This window comes from Dasypus novemcinctus, chromosome 24 (assembly GCF_030445035.2).
Source record: "Dasypus novemcinctus isolate mDasNov1 chromosome 24, mDasNov1.1.hap2, whole genome shotgun sequence".
Lineage (NCBI taxonomy): Eukaryota > Metazoa > Chordata > Mammalia > Cingulata > Dasypodidae > Dasypus > Dasypus novemcinctus.
In genome coordinates, this window is record NC_080696.1 from 48,271,762 (window position 1) to 48,291,999 (window position 20,238).

At 44.5% G+C, this 20,238-nt stretch overlaps 1 long non-coding RNA gene across 1 annotated transcript; it reads right to left on the bottom strand.

Moving 5' to 3' along the window:
* Positions 1–581: 581 nt before the first annotated feature.
* Positions 582–9,073, bottom strand: LOC131275788 (uncharacterized). Its single transcript, XR_009183242.2, has 2 exons — positions 8,922–9,073; positions 582–5,874 (listed from the first exon to the last, which is right to left on the bottom strand). It is a non-coding gene; the product is annotated as an uncharacterized lncRNA (long non-coding RNA).
* Between the last annotated feature and the right edge of the window lie 11,165 nt (positions 9,074–20,238).

Consider the following 20,238-nt stretch of genomic DNA (forward strand, 5'->3'; position numbering starts at 1 on the left):
GAGATAAATCTGGCAGGATTTGGTGACCAGTTGTGGGCATGAAGGAGAAGACTTATGAAAAAAGTTTGTTGATTGGATGCTTGGATAGTGTGGCACTTTGATATTATCTATGAATTCCAAAAAGAAGTATTGATTATGTTTGTAAAGTCGTCTGGTTCCTCTGGGCGTGTTACCCCTTTGATTGTGTTAGATTCACCTGTGATGTCTGATTAAATTACGTTAAGATTAGGGTTTTGATTCAGCCACGTCATCAGAGTACAATTCAGCATTGAGTTCTGCCCCCTTGGTGGGCTGATAAAACAGACTCTCACATGGAAGTAGATACACAGAGAAAAAGAACAGCAGAGGAGAGAACTTGGTTTTGATGCTGAAGCCCCGAGGAGAGTTGAACCATTCACCTGATAGTTTACAACTGACCTTGTAAAGAGAACAGAGCAGCTGAGCCCAGAAAGAAATGAGCCCTGGGAAGAGAGATGAGCCTTATGCCAGCCTACAGTTGAGAGCAGAAGGAGCTGGACCCACAGAGCCTTAAGACATAAGAGGAAGACTGATCCCTCATAGACGTCACCCAACACCTTGCATCAATCCTTGGCAACAGACTTTATTATTTTTTTTTTAATTACATTAAAAAATATATATATGAGGTCCCATTCAACCCCACCGCCCCCGCCCCCCACTCCCCCCACAGCAACACTCTCTCCCATCATCGTGATACATCCATTGCACCTGGTAAGTTCATCTCTGAGCATCACTGCACCCCATAGTCAATGGTCCACATCATAGCCCAGACTCTCTCACGTTCCATCCAGTGGGCCCTGGGGGGATCTACAGTGTCCCGTAATTGTCCGTGAAGCACTATCCAGGACAACTCCATGTCCCGAAAATGCCTCCACATCTCATCTCTTCCTCCAGTTCCCCACACCCAGCAGCCCCCATGGCTACCGTTCCCACACCCATTCCACATTTTCTCTGTGGACATTGGATTGGTTGTGTCCATTGCACACCTATGTCAAGTGAGGGCTTAGATTCCACATGGGTACTGGATGCACTCTTCCCGCTGCTAGTTGTAGACACTCTAGGCTCCATGTTGTGGTGGTTGACCTTCTTCAACTCCATGTTAGCTGAGTGGAGTAAGTCCAATAAGTCAAAGTGTAGGAGCTGAAGTCTGTTGAGGCTTTGGGCCTGGGTGTCATATTATCAGTCCAGAGATTCAAATCCCCTACATATATCTTAAACCCAGCACCAACTACAATTCCAATAAAGTAGCATGCAAGTCTTGTGAAAAGAGATCCCCTCTGAGTCCATTTCCATCACGCAGAGACACCAGCTCCAAAGAAGGGCCATCTGTCATGGCAGTGAACCCCTTCTGCCATGACCATAGAACCCGTGGGTCTCTTTATCCCCCAAAAGAACCAATACCTGGGGTTGTATCTACCTTATCTGTCTCTTAGACTCTGTTCAGTTGTACATAGGGGTATTCCTTCTGACAACCTCCAGACTCTTTTTTAGAGACTCACAGCCTTATAATCTCATTTCTCCTTTCCATTTCCCCCTTACATTAGGTCAAACTGCTTCCCGAAGTCATGTTATTATATGTAGACAGGTATATTCTGCTGTTCCGCATTGAATCTTTAATTCAAGGTCATTTTCTAGTTGCTTCTTCAGCTGGTATGTGGTAGTGATCCCTTGGTGCCAGGGAGGCTCATCCCCAGGTGTCGTGTCCCACACTGGGGGGAATGCATCACATCTACACGCTGAGTTTGACTGTGAGAGTGGCCACATTTGAGTAACATGAAGGCTGTCAGGAGGAAACCCCCAGGCACAATGCTACTCTAGGCCTTGTTCTTATTGCAGGTGCAAAGGCTCAAAAGTATAGCCATTAGTATCAAGAGCCCACTGTTGGGCCCTCCTTCCTTCCTGGTTCTTGCCGTTGCACCTGGAGGATTGCTGCTGCTCTCCCAGGGCCCACAACAGTGACCCCCCGGCCAGGAGCCCAGTACCCCCCCCAGCTGTTGTTTTTAATTGTTTCCACTATGAGTATATATAGACATTACCATATACCCTGGGCATATGCCCTGTATAACTCCCTGTCAACCATATATATCCTGTCAATAATATCCCATATCAGTATTCCTCCGCTGCCATTGTTGAACCATTCTGTGATCCAAAACTTCCCGTAAAGTGAATCCCAACATAATGTCAGCTTCAGAAGAGTCTTAGATCACCAAAATTCATATATACAATATACAGTATTTCCCCAGATCCACCATAAAACCTTTTGCCTTCCACAGCAATAATCTTTTAACTTATTCATATCATATTTCCTGAAACTGATGTACAGATTCCGAAACTATAGTTTTCAAACAAGGTAACATTTGTGCTTACTATGTGGTCCATACTTTAGGTTGTACAGTTTTCTAAATTTTTTAGTTATCCTATGTTTTGTCTTATGGTTTTCATTATTAGTCTGTCGTCCCCTATATGTTTTTGGTGTAATATTAGCTGTTTTATATTCATCCTCGTGTACTCTCACATAACTCCTCTTTTGCCCCCTTATTTACCTTTGTTCCATCCATTGCACGTCCATTTTCCCCTCCCCTTAGGGCCCACAACGCCTGCCAATCTAATGTCCTGGGAGCCGTCCTTTCTCACGAGAGATACAGTTCTCTCTATTCGACGGCATTAGTCTTCCCCAGGATATGGGTCCACCCCACCCAATGGTAGAACCCACCTTGGCAAAATGAGCCTTCAGCTATTCCCTCCGGAGTCCGTCCCGGCAACAGACTTTAGATGAGGAAGTACCTCTTATGGTACCTTGAGTTGGACTCTTTAGGGTCTTGTAACTATAAGCTTCTGTCCTAAATAAATACCCTTATAAAAGCCAACAAATGGGAAGCTGATGTGGCTCAAACTTCTGCCTACAACATGGAAGGTCCCAGGTTCAGTTCCCGGTGCCTCCTGGAGAAGGCAAGCTGGCAGCGGGTAGGCACAGTGAGCTGACATAACAAGATGATGCAACAAAAGAAACACAAGGAGGAAAGACAATGAGAGACACAACAAAACAGGAAGCTGAGGTGGCTCAGGTGATTGAGCACCTCTCTTCCATATGGGAGGTCCCAGGTTTGGTTCCTGGTGCCTCCTAAAGAGAAGACGAGCAGACACAGAGAGCATACAGCAAATGTACACAGAGAGCAGACAGCAACTGCAAATAATGAGGGGCAGGGGGAATAAATAAATAAAATAAATTTTGAAAAAAAGAAAGCCAACAGATTTCTGGTACATCGCATCAGCACCCCTTTTGGCTGACTAACACAGATGGTGCCATTACTCAAGAAATATCAGAGGTAGAGAAGGTTGGACACAAGGTGGATCTTGCATGGCCTGTGGGACATCCAAATGGAGAAACCCACCAGTTAGTATATTCTTTGAAAGTTAGGAGAGGAGTCAGGGCTGGGTGGTTGAGAGCACAAGGAGGAAAGCCAGGATCCAGGAATGTAACCCTGGAAGAGCCTGGCAGTAGAGAGGAAGGAGGAGCTTCCCCCTTTCTTGCTGTCTGACTTTTGCCCAGCCATATGACTTCTCTGGGTTTTTATTTCCTTGCCTATAAAAGAGGATTAATATACCAAACTCTTCTGAAAAAGTGCATAGGATTTATTGCATACCTCAAAATAAAATCTAAGTGAAAATAGTAAATCTGGAAATGCTTCATAAACCAAAGAGCTCCACAAATGTGTGGGTTAAATTTTTTACTTGAAGAAGAGAATTGATGTCTAAGGCTTGGCTGGAAGAGGAAGGAGATAAGTATAGCTACAACATCAATGTTTAATTTGTCTGGAGGACAGCCAGGGTGGCAGGGAAAGATGGAGATGACTTTGGGATTTATGTAACTGCTAGCAGAGTAGAAAAGTTGGGCCTCATCTAAATATTTTTTAATATATTTCCCTTTAACTTAAAGCCCTGGATGAGAGTACAGGCCATCCTACTAACCTAGTTGGAAATAGCATAGGAGAAGAGAGTTGATTCTGCTGGAAGGGCAAGTAAGTGTGAGAACTAACATTGACAAAGCCCCATCTATGTTCCAGGTTGTCTTGGTTTGCCTCAACTGCCATCACGAAAACCATACAATGGGTTGGCTTAAATACCAAACATTTATTGGCTCATGATTTCAAAGTCCAGAAGTCCAACATCAAGATAGCAGCAAGGCTTGCTTTCTCCCCAGAGAATGGTAGCATTCCAATGCTGGCTACCAGTGATCCTTGGGGTTCCTTGGCTTTCCCTTCACATAGGAATGTCCTCTCCTTTCTTCTGCTTTTCTGGTTTTCCACAGACTTCCAGGTTCTGGCTCTTTAGAAGGTCTCCAGAAATCCAGATTAAAGCCCACCTTCACTCAGTTGGGCCACACCTTAACTAAAAATAACATCTTCAAGAGGTCCTATTTATGATGGGTTCACACCCGCAGGGATGTGGTGTAATGAACATGTCTAGGGAAGTGGATTTGGCTCAACTATAGAGCATCCGCCTACCACATGGGAGGTCCAGAGTTCAAACCCAGGACCTTCCGACCCATGTGATGTGCCGGCCCATGTGCAGTGCTGATGCACGCAATGAGTGCCATGCCATGCAGGGGTGTCCCCCACGTAGGGGAGCCCCACATGCAAGGAGTGTGCCCTATAAGGAGAGCTGCCCAGTGCAAAAAAAGTGCAGCCTGCCCAGGAGTGGCGCCGCATACATGGAGAGCTGACATAGCAAGATGACGCAACAAAATGAGACACAGATTCCTGGTGCCACTGACAAGAATGCAAGTGGACACAGAAGAATACACAGCGAATGGACACAGAGAGCAGGCAATGGGGGTGGGGGGGAAGGGGACAGAAATAAATAAAAAATGAATCTTAAAATAAAAGAAGAAAAAATTGCACTCTTAAAAAAAGAATGTGGGAAACGGACTTTGGCCCAGTGGTTAGGGCATCCGTCTACCATATGGAAGGTCCGCGGTTCAAACCCCAGGCCTCTTTGACCCGTGTGGAGCTGGCCCATGCGCAGTGCTGATGCGCGCAAGGAGTGCCCTGCCACGCAAGGGTGTCCCCCGCGTGGGGGAGCCCCACGCGCAAAGAGTGCGCCCGTGAGGAGAGCCGCCCAGCGTGAAAAGAAAGAGCAGCCTGCCCAGGAATGGCGCCGCCCACACTTCCCGTGCTGCTGACGACAACAGAAGCGGACAAAGAAACAAGACGCAGCAAATAGACACCAAGAACAGACAACCGGGGGGGGGGGGGGAATTAAATAAATAAATAAATCTTTAAAAAAAAAAAAAAAAGAATGTGTCTAAATTAAGGTACATAATTCAATCTACTACATAGCTTCTTCACCCTGTTCATTTAATCATCAAAACTCTGTTAGTTAAGTTTTATGATCTTGTCCATTTAATAGATGGGGAAATTGAGACTCAGAGAAGTGAAGTGACTTTACTACAGCCATGCTTCCAGTTACCCATCACATATCTACCTGGCAATGTTCTGGGTAAACACAGGGAAGCTAGAGTTTGAACCTAGATCTCAGTGACATCAAACCTGCACTATGTCCCTTCCACTTCACACCACCTGCTGCCCAGGAACATTGGACAGAAGGCAGGAGCTCTACTCTTGGGGAAGATGACGAGCTTTGGCCACTATCCTCTAACCATAAGGTTTTGCATATTCTTTATCGTCACTCTGTCTCCATATTATCAGAGTCACTTGGCATGAATCTCCGGAGTCAGGATCCTACTATCCTCTAGGTGACTTAGCTGTGACCCATCAGGCTGAGAGCTCAGGTAGTGAGGGCAGCATTCTCTAGCCTCTTCTTCACAAATGTCAGGATGCAGGAAGAAACAAAGAGCTGTATGGGGAGGGGTGGGAAGGGGAGAGGTGAGGATAGAGAACTCTTCCAGATCCTTCTCAGTCAGTGGCAAGGTCAGCCTCACTTTTGTCCCTCCAAAGCATTGATTTGAGCCAAAACTCCTTTTTACTGAAACCAGTTCAAGTGTGGTTTCTGCGACTTGAAACTAAAGTATCCAGATGAGCATGTTCGACTTCCTCTAGTTTCTGCCCTGGATGATGTCACTGTGCCTGTCACTTTTGCCTGTCTGGGCCCCCAGGTCGTCATAAATGGTTGTAAATGCAGCCTCTGGAGTCAGAAGGGGTAGGATTCCAGTTCCTCCACCGACAAGCTGCGTGGTCTTGGGCAAGGACTTTACCTCCTTGAGCTTGTTAAATCTGATAAATGGGAATGCTAATATTACACAAGGTAATGCATGCAAAATGCTTAGCACAGCACAAACTTGAGCTTAGCATTCAATAAATGGTAACAATGATTATTCAACTCTCCTTGCCAATTGGAGACAGTTTATTGATTTCCTAAGTCTAACTTAATGGGATATCTGCTGGCCTATGCCAGTTTTTTCCTTACTAGGTTACATAATTCATATGCCACTTGCAGTCTATGGATAAATTTCCCAAGGAGTAGGAATACCTCAGCCCCTTAAATTGTAGTCAAAGAGTTAGAATGGTATGACGTGTGCCCAGTGGTGCTAGTAAATTCTTAACTAGCTCTCTGAAACAAACAAGCAAAATCATTTGCTAATTTCTGGGATATAAATAATCTCATCATGGCAGATTTCAAGCTACCAATGCGATGCCTCCGAAAGCAGAGTTGGGAAGAATGGGCACAGTTGTCCTCAAAAGCTGACGCTGGCCAGCTCCGCACCCCACTGCCTATTTGGGTAAAATGTCTCCAAGGAGTGGATATGGGCAGGGAAAGTATTCAAAGCCATGTCCGCTAGAGCAGTGATGAGAGTGCTGGTAGTGTGTTTGGTTGGGTTCTCTTGAAGAGAAGTCTGAGATGGGATTTTTGCACACAAATTAAGGGACTTCTTAAGTGAATCTGTAGGGGGATGAGGGAAGCAGAATAGGGCAGGAGAGAAAACCAGGCAAAGCTGGGGTTCAACCTGATCTCACAGGGAGCACTGAAGTTGTCCCACTTCGGGGCAAGGGGACAGGGCATTTGTACTTCCCAGTTAGTCATTGGGTACAGGCTGCCTTCAAGGGGAGGGTGCAACCTTCCAGGTATTTCTTAGGAAGGGAATTTCACTGGCTGAGGGGAATTCTCAGGAGAAAGGGGGAAGCTGTGACCTGGGAGCCACCAACCCTCATAGTAGCTGGGGGATGGGTATAGCAGCCTGGTAAGGGGCATCTGCGTGGGGCCCCAGCTTCCTTTAATATGTAGTGATGACAATGCTGATGGGTAAAGTTCATGATGAAAATGATGGGATGGAGATGCTAGCAGTGGTAAAGGTGGTAGTGGTGGTGCTGATGCTGGTGGCAACGCTGGTTTTAATGGAACTGGTGGTGGTGGTGGGGATGGAACTGGGCTTGGTGTTGGTAACAGTGGTGGCAAGATGGTGGGGTGACGGTAATTAGTGGCATGGTAGAGGTGGTGCTCACAAAAGTGATGAAGACTATGACAAAGGAGCTGGGTATTGGAGAGGCTAAAGATTATGAGTACCAAAATTTCAATTTCTTCAAGGCCTGTCTCCTTCTTTCATGCTTTGTATTTCTACACGGGCTCTGGGGGAAAGAAATAACTTCGAATTTCATCTTGTCAAGACCAGTAGCTGAAAACATGACTGAGAGAGCCGAAGTGCATTCATTCCACCAGTGAAGCCCTGCTGTGTGTATTTTTTTTTTAAACAATGCACACATTCCCAGGGCTGTAATTTACTCTATTTGTCATGTAATTTACTCTATTTGTCTACGTGTCATGGTTCACTGTGAAATGTAGGGGCGTGGTGACTTTAGACTTCTTAACAGTCAAACCTGTGAACTGGGTTTAACACGCCAACACGATGCCTGGGAGTCCTGAAGATGGCTGGAATGGATCCACCCTGCACTCAGCGTGGGATTGTTGTTTTCAGCTAAAGAGCCTGGCTTGTGAGTATGAGAGCGGAGTGACTATGCGTGAGTCAGCAGGTCAGCATGCCTGCATCGTGTGCGTCAGGTGCAGGCTGTAGACTGTGTGTCTTTGTACAGAACCCGTGGTCTGCCTCCCCTCCTTCTCCTTCTTCCTCCCCTAGAGTGATGCAGCAAGGCAGGAGGGGTGCTCGCTTTCTGCTCCAAGCATATTTTCAAACAAAATAGTTCTCTACCCAAGAAGAAGTCAGGGGCACATACAAAGTTCCTTCAGTCATTCAATTAATGTTTACTAAGAATCAACTACATGCCATGCACTAGTCTACGCACTGGGAATATAGCAGTGGGGGGAAAAGACAAAAATCCCTACCCCCATAGAACTTACTTTCTAGCGCATTTAAAAATGTCTCTTCACTGTACACAGATGAGGAAAGTGAGACTTAGGGAGGTTAACTGACTTGCCCCAGGAAAGGGAAGAGCTAAGAATTTAACTAAGGTCAATCTGACTGCAAAACTCATGCCCTCAAGGATCTCACACCATCGGTGGTGGATATTTCTGTTTTCACCACCCAACTTCCTCCTCCCATTCTTCTGGCACCAGAACCCGGGTGTTGCTTTGGGAAAACCACTTTTCTCCCACTGAACACAGCCTAGTTGGACAGTCAGTCAAGGCATCCTTTCCTTCTTCAACCAAGGAGTGGGCTCATGACCTAAACTAGGTCATTCGGATGCTAGATTCTGCTACACAGATCTCCTGGAACTACGGTTTCCTTTGTTTCCAAGTTGATTTTTCAGCCTTGCCTGCAATTCTATCACCCAACCCATATTTTTACAATTTTTTTCCTCCAGTTAACCAGAATCCATTTCTATTATATGCAACCAAACAACTGTACTGATGCACAGTCACATGACCCTTTCAGCCCTAGTTTGGGTCCAAGCCAGGTTTGTCTCCTGCGAACTAGAAGGCACAACACCCACCTTACAGGAGACAAGGGGAAAGGAGATCTTGTTTTCTCAAACCAGGCCTTGCCAACATCTCCAGTGTCCAGCTCCTTCTTCAGTCTCTAAACTCCTGAGAGAGGCTTCTCCATTCTGCACTGGAGCTGCCAGACCTGCAGATGCTGCACACGCTGCAAAAGGAATAGAGGAGCCCGAGCTATGTTTAAGTTTCCCTGAGAACACACAGATGCAGCCTCCTGTGCTCTGGCAGGCCCAGGGGAGTGGTGATTAACAGTACTCTTTTTCATGGTGTGACTGGGACAGGTGATGGCTCAGCAAGTTTAGATTCACAGCCATGGCCAATCTCTCCTCCCCAAGATCTATATTTGAGTCACCACAGGTGCTTATTAATGCCACATGTGAGTGCTACAGGAAAAGAGAGAGGCTTTTCTTGGAGAACTTATCTGTTAGGATTGTACTCAGTTTTACATAACAGAAACTTGACCAAATAAAGCTTTATTTCTCTCTTGTATAAGAAGTCCAGAGGCTGGCAGTCCAGGCTAGTACAGAGGCTCAGATAAATCATTAAGGACCAAGCCTCCTTCCATTTTCCTGCTCTGTGATCCTTAGTAGACAGCTCTCATTCTCTTAGTCACAAGATGGCTCCACTTCCAGATATCTTATCCACATTCCAAGCAGGAATAAAAAGGAAAGGCAGGGAGACTGGTGCCCATCTTCCACTGGAGGCATAAGCCGCCTTGGGAGCTGTTCAGCAGTTGGAATTGAAAGCTCCACTTCCCAAAAACGGGGGAGGAAGAGACGGTTGGGCACCAACTTCAGCTCCTGAGGAGTAAATTCAGCGGGCTACAGTATGATCCTGAGAACAGCTGAAGTTTGAGCCTGTCCAGGCCAGAAAGGGGCCGGGAGCCGCCATCTTAACTCCGTACCTGGCACAAGGCGAAGCGGGGCGGACTGAAAATCCCAGTGCTGGTGGGGACAGGCTTCTTTCCATACAGGCCATGCAGCTCCAGCCTAGGTCCCAGTGCCACCTCCAGCAGGGAGGAAGCTGCGAGGACCTGCGCCAGCCTCTGGGAAATTGCCGGCCAAGTCACGGAGGCCGATGATTGTCATACTCTGGTGATGCAAGCTGCCCCAGGAGCTGTTCTGTGACAAGAAGTGGAAGCTCCATTTCCCAAAAACAGGAGAAGGAGATGGTTAGCTAAGGATTTCAGCTACTGACTGGTAGACTCGGATGGTTAAGGAATAACCCTAAGAACAGCTGCAGTGTGAATTTGTTGGAGTCAGAAAAAAGCTGGTGGCCGCCATTTTGGCTCCACCCCCAGCCTGAGGGGAAGGCAGCCTGACCAAATATCACAGTGACGGTAGGAACCGGTTTCTTTCACCCGGATCAGCCTGCAGCCCTAGCCTAGACTTCAGTCCCACCTCTGGCAGGCAGGAGGCTGGCTAGCTCAGCACCAGTCTATCCAGGTAACTGAGGGTACCATTGGCTGGCACAAACTGAATAATTACAAGTCTACTGGGGCAACTGCGGTCATATTGGACCCGCACAGCATAGATTGCTGCCCATACCTGCAGCTCCATTCATGCTCCAGGCAGGGGAGAAAGGGGCATGAAGCTTCATCAGTCTCTGGACAACTACAGTCTAGGCCTGCATGACTTGGATTATTCCACACAACTGTGACTCTGTCCCTACCTCTGGCAAAAGAGAAAGTTGGGAGAAGTTTCATCCATCCCTGGGGCAATGAGGGCAGCTTGAGCCTCCACAGTTTATAGCACCAATTATATCCTTGGCTCCTACTGCACAACCAGTAAGGGAGAAAAGGCAGGAAGCCCTAAACTAAGGAGAAAAACTGCACCCAGAATAAATATTCTAGTAATCCAGATGCCAAGACACCCACCAAAAATTACAATCTACACCAAGAAACAGAAAGCTATCACCCAGTTAAGGGAACAAGATAAGCCTCCAGATGACATAAAGGAGTTGAGAAAACTAATCATAGATGTTCAAACAAATCTCCTTAATAAATTCAATGAGATGGGTAAAGAGATTAAGGATAGTAAGAAGACACTGGATGAGCACAAAGAAGAATTTGAAAGCATGCATAGAAAAATAGCAGATCTTATAGGAATGAAAGGTGCAATAAATGAAATTTTAAAAACACTGGACTCATATAATAGCAGATTTGAGGAGGCAGAAGAAAGGATTGGTGAGCTTGAAAAAAATGGCCTCTAAAAGTGAACATACAAAAGAACGGATGAAGAAAAGAATGGAAAAAATTGAACAAGGTCTCAGGGAACTAAACAACAGTCAGAAATGTACAAATATACAAGTCATGGGTGTCCCAGAAGGAGAAGAGAAGGGAAAAGAGGCAGAAGGAATATTTAAAGAAATAATGTTAGAAAATTTCCCAACCCTAGTGAAGGACATAGATATCCATGTCCAAGAAGCACAACATACTCCTCTCCAAAAAAATCCACATAGACCAACTCTGAGACATATACTAATCAGAATGTCAAATGCCAAAGACCAAGAGAGAATTCTGAGAACAGCAAGAGAAAAGCAATGCATAAAATATAAGATATACCCAATAAGATAAAGTGCTGATTTCTCACCAGAAACCATGGAGGCAAGAAGAAAGTGGTCTGATATATTTAAGATACTATGAGAGTAAAACTTCCAGCCAAGAATTTCATATCCAGCAAGACTGTCTTTCAAAAATGAGGGCAAGGGAAACAGACTTGGCCCAGTGGTTAGGGCGTCCGTCTACCACATGGGAGGTCCGCGGTTCAAACCCTGGGTCTCCTTGTCCCGTGTGCAGCTGGCCCATGCGCAGTGCTGATGAGCGCAAGGAGTGCCCTGCCACGCAGGGGTGTCCCCCGCATAGGGGAGCCCCACGCGCAAGGAGTGCGCCCCGTAAGGAGAAGCCGCCCAGCGCGAAAGAAAGAGCAGCCTGCCCAGGAATGGCGCCGCCCACACTTCCCGTGCTGCTGATGACAACAGAAGCGGACAAAGAAACAAGACACAGCAAATAGACACAGAGAACACACAACCGGGGGAGGGGGGGAATTAAATAAATAAATAAATCTTTAAAAAAAAAATGAGGGCAAGATTAGAATATTCACAAATAAACAGAAACTGGGAATTTCTAAGCAAGAGACCAGATTTTCAGGAAATACTAAAGGGTATGCTAGATCCTGAAAAAAAAAGACAGGAGAGAGAGGCCTGGAAGAGAGTCTAGAAATGAAGATTATACCAAGAAAAGTAAAAGTGTCAAAAGAGTGGTGAAAATAAAATATGACAGATAAAACTCAAGTAGTCAGGAATAAACTTAACCAATGATGTAAAGCACTTATATTCAGAAAACTGCAACCCAATGTTAAAAGAAATTTTAAAAAGTCCTAAATAACTGGAAGAACATTCCATGCTCATGGATTAGAAGACTAAATATCATTAAGATGTCAAGTCTACTCAAATTGATATACAGATTCAATTCAACCCTGATAAAAATTCCACCAGCATTTAAAGAAAAATTTGAAAACACAATTAGCAAATTTATTTGGAAGGGTAAGGGGTCCTGAATAGCCAGAAACATCATAAAAGGAAAAGCAAACCCTCGTTTCCGGACTTTTTTTTTTTTTTTTTTTTTTAAGATTTATTTATTTATTTATTTTCCCCCCCTCCCCTGGTTGTCTGTTCTTGGTGTCTATTTGCTGCATCTTGTTTCTTTGTCCGCTTCTGTTGTCGTCAGCAGCACGGGAAGTGTGGGCGGCGCCATTCCTGGGCAGGATGCTCTTTCTTTTCACGCTGGGCGGCTCTCCTCACCGCACTCCTTGCGCCCACGCGGGGGACACCCTTGCGTGGCACGGCACTCCTTGCGCGCATCAGCACTGCGCATGGCCAGCTCCACACGTGTCAAGGAGGCCCGGGGTTTGAACCGCGGACCTCCCATATGGTAGACGGACGCCCTAACCACTGGGCCAAAGTCCGTTTCCCTCGTTTCCGGACTTTAAATCATACTACCAAGCAATAGTGGTAAAAACAGCATGGTACTGGCATAAAGACAGACACAACAGACCAGTGGAACCAAACTGATGGCTCAGAAACAGACCCTCACATGTATGGTCAAGTGATTTTTGACTAGCCTGTCAAACCCACACAGCTCAGGCAGAACAGTCCATTCAGCAAAATGGTGCTGAAAGAACTGAATATCTATAGACAAAAGAAGGAAAGAGGACCTCTATCTCACACCTTATCCGAAAATTAACTCAAAATGGATCAAAAACCTAAAAATAAAAACAAAAACCATAAAACTTCTACAAGAAATTATATATCTTCAAGACCTGGTGGTAGGTGGTGGATTCTTAATGGAGATAAGAGAAAGACTGAGATGGACTACTGATGTTTAATGTATGTAGAAGTTTTAATTAGCTTTACTGTAAAAGTATGGAAATGTATAGAATGGATGGTAAAAATAGTACTGGCTAGTTTATAAATAGGGATGTGGCTATTTATATAATGGTAATCTAGGGATGTAAATGCCAATTGACAGAATGCTAGAGAATAATCTAGGAACTGAATAGCACAGTAAACCAAGAGGTGGATGAGAATTTTGGTTGATGTTATGGATGCAAGAGTGACCTTTGTGAGCTAGGGCAAATGTACATCACTACTGCAGGGTGCTGGGAATGTGGAGAAGCATGGGAAAAATACAGCTGGAGTGACCTATGGACTGTGGTTAGCAGTAATAATATAATATTCTTGCATCTATGCCAAAGATGTACTGTGTTGATAATGGGACAGTATGGAAAATATGAGCCAAATGTATACTATAGTCATGGTAACAATCAGATGATATTATCTTATCTTTAACAAATGTTCCACCACAGTGTGGTGTGTTGATAGAGGGGTGTTGCTTGGGAATTCTGCATATGTGCATGACTGTTTTATAAGTTTACAACTTCTGTCATAAAAAATATATTTAAAAAATAATAATAAGGTGTGTTGGGGGAAAAGCATACCAAATGTAAGCTAAGGACTATAATTAGTAGTAAGATTTTGACAATATTCTTTCGTAATTTGTAACAAACATCTCTGACAATGCAAGGTGTTGGTGGAGGGGTGATGATGTATGGGACCCCTGTATGATATTATGCAAGTTTGCTTTGTAAGTTCACAACTTTTACTATACACTTAACTGTTTATGTATGTTCATATATAAATGATATAAAGATAATAATAGGGAGGGTTGGGGGAGAATACTTTGGTTAGTAGTAATATTTTGACAATGCTCTTTAATTATTAGTTAAAAAGGTTTAACAACAGTGTAAGGTGTTGGTGGTAGGGTAAGTTATGAGAGTCCTGTATGATGCTATATATGTTTATTTTGTAAGTTCACAACTATTACTATACACTTATTGTTTATGTATGTTTGTGTGTGGGTGATATATTTCAACAAACTAATTAAAAAACAAAAAAAAGGATAGGCAAAAGGGAACGGCATGAGCCTACTGAGTGTTCCTCTTTGTATGAGGAGGACAATAGCTTCCCAGGAAACCCCATCCAGATTTCCACTTACAACTGATCACAACTGGGCCAGATGCAAGGGAATATGAGAGGTATCTTAAAACGGACACAAAATTGAGATTCTGTTACTAAGGAAAAAGGGGAGAATGGAGACTGGTTAATCAACTTGTAGTGTCTGCAGCCGACGGTGAGACAGGCCAGTGTTGAGGGGAGTATCTGAGGTGCCTGGGTCAGAGGTTCTCAGGAACACAAGAGACAGACCAGTTCCCAGACCCCTAATGTGCAAAGTTAGAGATTGTTGGGAGGCTGTCCTGAGAGCTGTTCACAGCTGCTCTCTCCCTGCTGTGACCTACAGAGAAAGCCGCACGCCTCGTAAGTCTTTTAGAGATGGCAAGTTCCTTAGAGAGACGTATGAAAAGTAGAATTGCTTGTCAGGAAATCCAGTTTGGTTTTAAATCCCAGCTCGGCCAAAAACCAACTCTGTGACCTTGAGCAAGCCACTTAACCTCTCCAGGCCTCTGAATTTTCTCATCTATAAAATGGAGATGATGCCATCCACAGTTCCTGTGCAGCTCAAACAAGACTCTATGTGGAAATTGTACTTCATAGGTGTCCAACACATGGCAATTATGTTTAGTTCACTTCTCTCATTTTCTAAATGGTGAGAATGAAGCCCAGAGAGGGGAGCAAGATGACCCACATCACACAGCCAGGTGGAGGCAGACTGGGACAAGGACCCAGGCTTTCTGACTGCCAGTCCAAGGTATGTTCCATTTCCCCATTGCCTCTCTCCCTGTTACAAAATTAACTTTCACTAAAGAGTGAAATTAGGCCTGAGTGGTGGAACAAAGTAACTGGGTCCAAAATTTAGTTAAAAAAAATATAGATAGATAGATAGATACAGATAGATAGATTGGGAAGCGGATGTGGCTCAAGTGATAGAGCTTCCACCTACCACATGGGAGGAACTTGCTTTGATCCCTGGGGCCTCCTGGTGAAAAAGAAGAGAAAGTGTGCCCGGGTGGTGAGCCAGTGCTCGCATGAGTGCCCACGTGGTAAACCAGTGCCCTGCACAAGTGAGTCACACAGCAAGATGATAATGCATCAAAAGAGAGACAAGGGGAGAGTCAAGGTGAAGCGCAGCAAAAACCAGGAACTGAGGTGGTACAGTTGACAGGAAACCTCTCTCCCCATCAGAGGTCTCCAGGATCAAATTCTGGTGAATCCTAGAGGAAAGAAAATGAGAAGAGAAGACAAGACAGACAGCAAAAACAGCAGGGTGGGAGAAGGGGAAGGCAGAAAAGTAAATAAATAAATAAATCTTTTTAAAAGAGAAAGAAAATGTTATGTTAAAATAAATAAATAAATTTAAAAATACATATATGTGTGTGTGTGTGAACAAATTACTTCCAGATGCTCAAGATGCTGAAAGATGAGCCAAAAAGATAGCAGCATTCTCGTGTATCCCTTCCAGTGAGTTTTGGCTCTTGTTGTTGTGATTATTTATTGAACCCTCTAACTGCTCCTTGACGTAGTGCTGACAGTTATACCTAAAGATAATAGCTAATATTTACTGAGCACCTGTTAGTTTCCTATTGCTACTGTAATAAATTACCACAAATTTAGTGGCTTAAAACAACCCGAATAGGGGGAGTGGATGACGTTCAGTCACTGAGCACCTGCTTCCCATGTCTGAGGTCCCAGGGTCAATCCCTGGTCCCTCCTGATTTCTTGTAGGCTCCTGCAGCAGGGCCAATGCTTGCGGGGACAGGGGCTTTGCCTCTCTTGTGAACTGTGGTCTTTCTGGGGACTGGCACAGAGCAGGCCCTCAATAAACATTTTTAGTCTGGATGAATTAATGAATAAATCCAATCTCAACAGCCTCATCGGTGGCCTTTGGAATGAGCAAATGTTATTAACTTTCCTGCTTTAGATATGGGGACACTGGATGATATCTGGCGGGTAAAAAAGGCTTTTGCAGACGTGAAGGGTGGACAAGACGGGACTCTCTCTGGTTTCGAGACCGGGCTGGACATCAGGACTCTAAGGGAAGTTTGTTGGAAATGCCAATGCCCAGTTCCCGCCCTCAGAGATTCTCATTCAGTTAGTCTGGGGAGGGGTGCAGACGTCAGGAATTTTTTTTGAAAGCTCTCCAGTCGGTGCTAACGTGTCCCCCCAGCTGAGATTCACAGCCCAGGACCTTCTAAAACAGAATCTCTGGGACAGTGGTTCTCAACCTTGGCGAATTGTTTGCAAATACTGGTGTGAGTGTCCCACCCCAGAGAATTTAATGCAATTAGGCTGGCGGGGTCGGGTGGAGGGTGGTCGATACCCTCGGCTCCTCGGGTGATTCCGACACAGCCAAGTCCTTGGGCGGAATTAAGCCCTGGGTCTGACTTCAAGGAGTGCACTTCCTCTGAAACCTGCCTTTTGCTTCTCTCATCTTCCTCCAGTGAGCTCGACCGTGGTCAGAACTGTTCTCCACCGGTCCTGGAGGCGGCCGGGACACCCAAAACCCACGGAGACACCTAGTGGTGACTTGCTACAGGGGGGTCAGCGGGAGGAATTGGCTCCAATCGCTTTCGCCTGGGAGAGGAATCAGACCAGAAATAAGGCAAGGCGCCCAGGATACGCCAGATTCCTGCCTCCAAATGTGATGGCTCAACTGCAGTTTATCTGCAGTGGATCACTGTTGAGACTTGGCATATAGGTCACCTACACCTGAGCTAGCATCTTCCGACAATGCAAGACTCACAGCCGTAAAGGCTACAGACTGTCAAGTAAATGCAGCTGAGATGATGAAGGTGTTCAGTCTAGCTCAGAATCAGGTCCTTGAGGAATACGTAGTTCAGGGATAAACAAGAGGTTTATTTCTTTCACCAACTGTGGTCAAGGTTTCATTATCCCAGTCTCCAATTCCCTACCTATAGGGTGACAGTAATTACCTGCCTAAATTCATATGAAAGCTACGGAAGATAACCATAATATATTGTTTAGTAATAATAATGTAAGAATAATAAAGGTGTAGTTTGATCCTGTTTTTGTTAAAAATTACATATGTACTTATCTTTACACATACATTTATCTTTATGTAAGTTTATGTTTATGTCTATGTATATATATATATATGTGTGTTCCCCAGTGAGGCAGTGGGATTTGGGGTGATTTTTGTTGTCCTCTTTGTACTTCTCTAAACAGTTTATAATGTGCATGTATTTTTTTATATAAAAGAAAGCTGGACTTTGGGTCTAGAGGACTAATTGAGCACAGCCATACATTTCTCCTCCTTCTAAACCTCCCATTGAAATGACTAACAGACATTGTAAAACACTAATGAAAACTATTAAAATGATAATGCCCCCTCTTGATTATGAGGTTTAAAATATGGTGCATATTTTATTATCTCTATTCCCCGTCCACCTGTAACTCTTAGGAGAACATTAATACGGGCGTTCTTTACCCTTCTTGGGTCGTGGACCTCTTTGCAGTCTGGGGAAGCCTATGGACCCCTTGTAGTGTAACATTTTTAAATGAAAAAACTCCATACATAGGAGTACTAAGGAAATCATTTTTACTGAAATACAGTTATCGAAATTTTTAAAAACTATATAGTAACCATATAGTAACATATACACTTCATTCCAAGATTTAGCAGTATGTCTAATAACTACCATAATTTCAAAGTTGTGATGAGCATAAATGATATTTTGAGATAACTGCAACAATAATGATGTGATAGGAAAGTATCTCCGATTTCCATTGGTAATAAAGTCATAGGAAATGCTACACTACTATGATCTGTTGCTTATGTTCATAATTGAAAGAAATGCTAAATTTAAATTGATGTTAGTAAAAATAAAGATGGTTTTTCTCATCCAAGTTTATGGACTTAGCAATTTAATGAAGTATGTTCTTCCTTAGATCATTGCCTAAGTCTGTTTGTTTTGGTCTCTTATTAAAGGCTTTTCTCAATGTCTGGTGATTCTTGGCTGTCGGCTTGTATCAAAGTGTGGGACTTAGACTAAAGCTTTTTGTATGTTCTGTGCACGTGAAGGGGTCTGAGTAGGCCTTAGCGTGACTATTCTTTAGGGAACCCCCAATGTCTTTATGTCTTTATGTCTTTCCTCCCGAACTGGACAAATTCTCCAGACAAGGCTCTCCTAGCTTCTTTTTAGGGGATAATATCCTCTCTGCAAGCATTCTGGAATCCAGGTTGGCAAAGAAGCTTGAGGAAAGGAGGTGGGCAGGGCATCTCAAACTTCTATATATTAGCTTTTACTTACCCTGTCTGTTTTCAGTGTGGTGCCCCTATCTTCCACTTGCTTGACATCTCCCAATTGAGATGCCCTTTCTGTTACTTTCCAGTATTGTAGCCACTGACCACATGGAGCTATTCAAATCTAGATTAATTAAAATTAAATAAAATTAAAATTTCAGGTCCTTAGTCATACTTGTCACATTTCAGGTGCTTAACACCACAGGTAGCTAGTGTTTGGCATAGAATGTCACAGAAAGTTCTGTTGGACAACACTGCCATAGAGCAGGGGTTGGTATACTTTTTTCTGTAAAAGGGTCAGAGAGTAAATTTTTTTTGGCTTTGCAGGCTATGTAGTCTCCGCTGTGCTGATTCACCTGTGCTGTCGAAGTGTGAAAAAAGACACAATGTAGAACACCTATGGGGACACACGGTTGTGTAACAGTAAAACTCCACTTATGGACATTGAAATCTGAATTTCATATACATGTGTCAAGAATATTGATATATATGTGTCACAGAAGAGGAAAGTCTGCCACCTTACCCTGTGACCCACAAATAAACACTGTTCTCGGGGTTAGATGTGCTAGCCTGGCTCCTGGGAAGGCATAATATCTGTGGCGGACTCCCTTCTCACCAGTGCCTGGAGCTACAACACACCCCCTAGCACTTAAAGGCCTGTCTGCACATTCCTTCTCCTTTTGCCCAGAGCCTACATTTACGTTCACTGGAGACGGCCTGGCTAGGTAGGTGCACTTTTTGTCCAATCCCACTGCTATAGCTGTTCCTGGTGGGTAGGGAATGGGCCCTCCCCTACAGCCCACAAGAGAGGGGTGTTTGTAGACCATCGCCCTGCATCGGCTGCAGCAGAAACTCTCCGGCCATGGGAGACTGATGCCCTCCAGTGAAGCTGACCTTGCTTGTCTTCTCTATGTGAGTAAATACTATTCCATCCAGTGACTGTGGGAGTCGTGTCTTTCTTGGAGACCCCGAACTGTGTACTAGAGTGGGCTGACATCTCTTGACTGTCCTCCAAGTGGTCGGACTCCTCCCCTGGAGGTGGCAACATTGTAAAGGTGTCATTTCCCCAACAATTCTTTGGATTTTTTCCCGACCATTTAAAAGTCTAAAAACTATTCTTAGCTTGCAGGCTGGCTATACAAAAATGGGCAGCAAGCTGGATTGGATCTGTGGACTGTACTTGGCTGACTCCCATCCTACTGCATTGCCCTTTCAAATAATCTCTGTGTACGGTTAATTATATTAGTAGGTTCAGAGAGGGAACAGAGGCTAGGGTGTGCAGACTTTCTTATCTAAAAGTCTAATTATCTTTCAGGACCTGTCCCCACCCTGCAATTTAGGATCCCAGAGCACAGGGCCTCATCTCCCTTAGTCACTAATTTTCACCCAGCGCCCAGCACAATGTTTGACATGTAATTGGTTTTCAGTCCAAAGAGTTGAAAGAGCGAGCACTCACCACCCAACCATCTTTATATAATCTGACTTTTCATCTAGATCTGCCTTCAGGAAAAGAACGTGATGGCCATGCAGATGAA